Source organism: Aedes albopictus, chromosome 2 (assembly GCF_035046485.1).
Source record: "Aedes albopictus strain Foshan chromosome 2, AalbF5, whole genome shotgun sequence".
Lineage (NCBI taxonomy): Eukaryota > Metazoa > Arthropoda > Insecta > Diptera > Culicidae > Aedes > Aedes albopictus.
In genome coordinates, this window is record NC_085137.1 from 355,386,999 (window position 1) to 355,394,199 (window position 7,201).

Genomic DNA, 7,201 nt, shown 5'->3' on the forward strand with positions numbered 1-7,201 from the left:
AAAACTGCTCCGAAAAGATGCCAGAGATACCGTTAAGATATAGTTAGAACAATACTCTACAACTTTGCCGAAGACACTACGGTGTTTAAATTGCGTATTTCGAAGTTATTCAACAATTTTAGTTGAAAAATCACGAAAAAACACGATATTTTTACGATTTTACATATAAAAGTCATGTAATTTTACATTGTTTTACGTGACTAAATTAATTAGCGATTACTCGTTTGTGTAACGAACATTTCGTTCATACATCGTTTTTGTGTAGGAATTCGTTTTCATTGACTAATTATCAAAAGTATGTCACGTTGATGCTAAAAATCGCACAGAGTTACCAGCACGAATTAAAACAAAGTTACCCATGATTAAGACGTCATGCCATCGTATTCTAATGTCTTTTGATTTAAGTATCAGAAATGGTGCAGATGGTAAGGCTCGAGCTTGCGGATCAGAAGGTCCCAGGTTCAAGCCTCAAATACATGATAAACTTTTTTTCTTTCTTTCTTTGTAGCAGTTAGGATGATGAGTCTGCCATGACTTACACGCAATCTCCCAAAGAATAATTATCGGGACCTGCCAATTAAGCCCATTCGAGGACTAGCTAGATATTTAGTTTATACTTGTTGATAATAAATCGTGTCGACGATATCAGCTGGGCGAAATATTGAGCATCTGTTTGATAATGATCAATTTAGCTAAAACAATTCAATACGATGATGGAACTGCTTCTGGATGCAACATTTTACAGACAACTGTGGGTGGAGCTTACTTGTTATCTATCTACCCACAAATCAACACAACTTCACGATGAAGGGAAACTTCTATGCACTATGCACTCTACGGTTCCGAAACAATGCTATGATGCCAAATTGCAATGAGTTGCAGTGCGTAGTTTCATCAACTTATAGCAGGATCGAGACGCAAAAAAATGCTATTCCAGGACTCGAACCTTGAATCTTCGAATCCACAATCTCATGCTCAACCAACTGCACCAAATTTAAACTGATGCAGATGAGACAAAGAAGTGTAATGACGTTTAAATCATGGGTAACTTTGTTTTATTTTATGCTGGAAACTCTGTACAATTTTTAGTCTCAACGTGACAAACTTTTGATAATTAGTCAATGAAAACGAATTTCTACACTAAAATGATGTATGGACGAAATGTTCGTAACACATAGGAGCAATAGCTCATAAAATTAGTCACCTAAAACAATGTTAAATTTCATGACTTTTACATGAAAAATCGTAAAAATATTGTATTTTTTGGTGATTTTTTAACGAAAATTGTTGAATAACTTTGAAATACACAATTTAAACACCGTAGTGTCTTCGGCAAAGTTGTAGAGTATTGTTCTAACTATATTTTAACGGTATTTTCGGTACCTTTTTGGTGCAATTTTCTGGATATTGAAGTACATTTTTGTGAAAATGCTCGAAAAAACACAAAATCGATTTGATACACCTCTAAGCCTTTATCAATTTGGCTCAATTTTGGACTGAAGCCTTGTTTTTGCATGTGGATTGATAATTTGATGTGACACGGGTAGGTCAAAAAAAGTGAACAGGTCTAGTGTATATAGCTGCTACACAAATAGTTTACAGCTATCCATCTCAGTGTTGTGAACTAATTTTGGTTGCTTTTATTACTTTCAAATCCAACTCCGGAAGAGTTGCCGGAAGATGTGCAAATCGAATAACCCAACTAACATTTTCAGCGCTATAAGAGTTGTGTAACCATCGAATAAAAGCAGACAACGCTGCGTAGAAGGGAAGCTAGTCAAATATAAAACATAAGCTAATACACGACTGCAAAACAAGCATGTAGGGTTCTCGTCAGGGAGGACATCCGCAGCGGTTAAATCCGAAGGCAAAAAATCCGGTTCACACCAAACTCCTGCAATCACCGCTCTCTGTTTCCGTTCCTCCTCCTGTCAGTCTAACTGCTCCACTCCAAATGTTTACTTCTGATGACACATTAAATTTATACCCAGCAAGATGATAATAAGATGAACCCCACACCCCTACCCTTCTTTAAATGAATTCCATCCTGAAATAGTTCGCTCTGTATAAATTAAGTGGTGGATGTCCTATTTACAAGATGTGCTGCTAATACGATTGCTAACCTAACCAATAGTAAGTCGTATTATTTATCCTACATATAAGAATGCACAACAATACAGAAAGCGCAAATTATGGCATGTATTTTCAACTCAATGTTAGTGTTGCCATAGACTAATTTGTGCTGCCCTAATGTGAAAACCCATTACGCTGGCATTACAAATCCCTTCTTGGATCTAGGAATGGATATTTTCTATTCAATATATATTTTCTATTGGATATTCTATTCAAGAACGCAGCTTTGTCCCCTTTCTTTTTTTTCTTGGATAGACGGAGGCGCCCTTGCTATGATAAAACCGTATGGTTTATCTTGCTTCGCACAACTCCAAGAGATTCAATCAACTTTTAGATCACATTTAAATATTTTTCTCCTTCGCTTAGTGTAGAATGAAATGTATTCATTATTCGAACACAATATCAGCCTTAAATGTTATGCTTGTATAACTTTTAATTGTATTCATATCTGAACAAAAAAACTTCATAAAATTTCCAATTCTGTTTATTCCTACAGAATTATCTCTGTTGTTTTATAATTTTTCGCGTTTCAGTTTTAATTGTTTACCCATTTCACTTTTATCAAGTTTTGATTTATTACCTTACAATCATATGCCTCGTCGAATTAGTAACAGAGAGTGCTTGTCGGGTTATCAAGACGGCATTTTGGTGTTTGGTTTTCCAGCCTGAAAAATGCTGTTACCGAGTTTGTGTATCAAGTGATGTTGAAAATATCACTCCAAGCTTTCACTTCCTGTTCCAGTAATACAATTAGCTGAAACAGCATCCGTAATGCATCCTGTTGCTATGCAGCTATTGAAGCCACGTATTTTTACCAACAACTAAACAGCATTTATTTTTTTAAAGAAAAGACAATTCTTACTCTTAAAGCAAACATACCAGCAGCTACTTACTAATACACGCAATAAAACTCTTGTTTTAACTTATTCGCTCCTCCTTAGATCAGTAGCTATCAAACTAGTTACAATAATTCTTTTCGGAAGATCTACATACTTGGACAGGTACCAGTTGAACTACCTTTATAACTAATGCCTGGTTTAGACAGTGCAAGTGACTTGATTCAAGTCAATGGAAAATGCCCAATTGAATGCGAATTGAACGTGTAAACACCACCGTTCATCTTACATGAGCAACTCACTTGACTTGAACGAAAGTTGAACATGTTGAGCTTTTTCATTCAAGTCAAACGAAATCGTCTCACTTGCCCCGTCTAAACCCGCGATTCATGTGAACTGAATTCAAGTCATCTGGCAGTGAGATGAATTCAATTTAGTTTGCTTACGCTCCGCACGAGTTGAACAATGTAAACACTTGCTTCAACTGAGATGCATTCAAGAGCATTCAAGTGAACACTCAAGTCATTTGCTCAGTCTGAACACATCATTCCATTGGATTGAACATCTTTGAGAAGTTAGCAAGTGGAATGCTCGTTTCAGTTGAACAATGTAAACCAGGCATAATTTGGGCTCGCGTGGCGTGAACGTGTCTTTGGAACAGGCCTTCTTTCCGGTCAACTTGCACTCAGAACCAAGCTCAGAACGACACTTATGATTCTATCACTCAGCATCCGTACCACAAACTCATGCGTAAGTTAAACTTTTCCTGAAGATTAGCAATCCTACAGATTAAACGTCACTTTTCCGTCCAAATTTCATGATCTAGAAATCAAGATGCAGATCACATCAACGAAAACACAGATCTGTAAGGTTTAAATTCCACTATAGTCACTTCTTCTTCATTTTTTTATGGCTCGACTTCCCCAATGGGACTTAGCCTGCCTCGCTTCAACTTAGTGTTCTTTGCGCACTCTCACAGTTATTAGTTGAAGGGCTTTCTTTGCCTGTCATTGTATGAATTTGTGTATTGGAGGAAAAGTACAATGATACACTATGCCCAGGGAGTCGAGTAAACTTTCCCAACCGGAACGGGAATCGAATCCGCCGTGTCCGGATTGGCGATCCATAGCCTCAGCAACTAGGCTAACTTGAGACCCCAGACTATTTTCACTTAAGACTCAAATAACCCTCATTGAATCATCAGCAATCATTAACCATTAAAAACAGTTTTTTTTTTTCAAAACGGATAATGGTTTGTTTCCTCTTAAATTTGATCTCCACACAACATGCGTGCAAAAAACTGAATCCAACATTCAAAAATGTCAATTTGCAAAGTTTATTTTCTGTTAATATGTAAAGGTTTATGCTTAGCCAGTAAATTTCTGAAATACATCACCTCATATCTATGGATTTTTCTTTCACAGCTTCCTTAGTTGTTTGCATTAAGGAGAAACATCAGAGCATACAAATAGGGCTGCCACAGTAGCCGACATGGACCCCTACTTACGTTTTCAAGGGCACCAATCTTGAAAATTTGCTCGATTTGGAAAACAGCCCCTTTTTTCAAGTAAGCAAAGCCAGGATCAACAAGTGCGGCTTTGTTTGAGGCTTTGTTCGTCAGATTTGTGCCTCTAAAGTTTGTATGCAAAACTGCAATAGGATTTCTTGATGTTTCACCAACCTCTTACTCTGTTATAAAATACATTCAAACTGATATGAGACATTTAAGTCAACTTAAACTCTACAATTGCGTCACAAATCAGTTTTATACAAATACTATAGTCTCCCTTTTCATATGCTTTCTGACATGACTTCTTGTCCAATATGTAAGGTATATGATGATTGATGAATGTAGTGTTTGAAGGTGAACAATAATCACTTTGTACAATTCCGCCCTATTTTGCTTACGCTTTAACAGATACGCGTGCTTCGACTACCATTTGTAATCAACCTCAGTGTCAGTTATCCAGTTGTATTCTTCTCCCCAGCGTTACGTTCTATCTGGGATAGAGCCGGCTTTGGTATTCTGAGCACTTCCACACTGAGAATCTTCTTTGCCCATTGAAAATGTTGCAATCTTATTTCGTACGGCAGGTACGATGATCTATGCCTGCAGAAATGGGTACATCACAGTCCATGACAAAAGGATATTGATCCAACCGGGAATCCGTCACCCTCAGCTGCATCAACCACTAAACTGTTTTATTTTTTTTTTTAATTACGCCCACTATTAGCTATACAGTTTTTGAAACAAATACGTTCAATCTATCATCAAGTACAACAAATTCAAAAATGCCTAAACCATCGTGTGTACACGCTTTCTCTTGAGACAAAGCTTCTTTTTATCCTCTGGCAGTCACTGTAACGATCAGTTTTTTTTTTATTAAGTCCTCATGACAACTGATAGCTTTTCAGCAATTTACTACATCTTCAAATGCTGTTTCTCATGTGACTTGACTACTCATTTCAGGTACACTGCGACTGTATGCCTTGCGAGCGTACGATCGCCGCCGGACTCTAATAAAATATAAGCGCGACAATACACCAAATATTTGCCAATGAACGCAATCAATTGCACATTTGAATAAACGTCTACTGAGTACGATCAATCACCCGCCATGGCCAGAAATCTGGCTGGACAATCATTTCAAACTATTCTGCACGTCTGCTCTTATCGGCCACCCAGAAGGATATCACAATCTCACACTAACCTTTTTGATTCATACCTGCAACGGACAATTGTCTCCTATTTACGGCAACCCGCCGCAATTGATACACTGTGCTGTTCGGAACGATCCACAACAATCGCAAACGAATGCATCACCGGAACCCGCAACGGTCACATCTCTCTCTCTGGACCGAAAACTCTTCAATGATCGCCGCGATCGGCAGCCCGCCACGATCTCAGAATATGCAGTTCGACCGGCAACCCGCCACGGTCATTTTTTTTAGACCGGCACCCGCAACGGTCAACTCTTGCTTAGACCGGCACCCGCCACGGTCAGCTTCTACTAGGACCGGCAACCCGCCACGGTCATTTTTTTTTAGACCGGCACCCGCAACGGTCAATTCCTGCTCAGACCAGCACCCGCCATGGTCAATTTTTGGTTAGACCGGCACCCGCCACGGTCAATTCCTGCCCAGACCGGCACCCGCCACGGTCAATTCTTTCTAGGACCGGCAACCCGCCACGGTCCCACACAACCCTACCAGAATCTGCATCTTGAAAATTTTGGCTCAGATAACTCGACACTGATTTTTCATTTGGGCCTAACTGACATTTTCGAGTTCTCTTCATCGATCCTCTCTTCGTGCTATCACAGAATGTGTATTGAGTTTTCCAAAGATTTTTTGGTTGAAATGCGAAGAAGACGACTACATGTTGCTATAGAAACAAAAAGAATAGAGATTTTGTTTGTTTTGATCAAGTTATTAGCGAAAGAGAGAGTCGACGAAGAGAAATCGATCAAGTCAGTTAGGCCCTTATGAAAAATCATTGTCGAACTAACAACTGTTTTCAGCGCAACCGTCACATGCAGTGACGTCATCTACCATCTCACCAATACATCCAAAAGTGAATACTTTGCCATTACCTTTTTCTGCGACACTGTACTGCAGCATCAAACTGCGAACGAACCATTTTCAAAAATGCATCAATTAAAACTCTTCTACTTACCGCAAAAGCGAATGTCCATCCCATCCTCGTCGCCAGTTGTAGGGTTCTCGTCAGGGAGGACATCCGCAGCGGTTAAATCCGAAGGCAAAAAATCCGGTTCACACCAAACTCCTGCAATCACCGCTCTCTGTTTCCGTTCCTCCTCCTGTCAGTCTAACTGCTCCACTCCAAATGTTTACTTCTGATGACACATTAAATTTATACCCAGCAAGATGATAATAAGATGAACCCCACAAAGCACTGTACGAGCTCGGGAGACAGTGGACTGTAAAAGGCGGAAGAACACGCGTCCGATCAGGTCAACGATACAAAATTTTCTGATTTTATTTGCTCTTTGGTTATACATAATGTGTGTGTTTTGAAAAATGTAGTACTGGATGTTCCTTTCCTGCCAGCGGTTGCCAGCAACACGGTTGTGTTGTTTCACTCGACAAGCACCATACAGCTACCAAATTCGGTTTTCAGAAATCCATTGCTTGTCACTGGGGTTGCCTTTACTCCACTCTATTCCAACTCCGGGAGATTTCCCGGAAGATGTGAAAACTTGAACAAATCG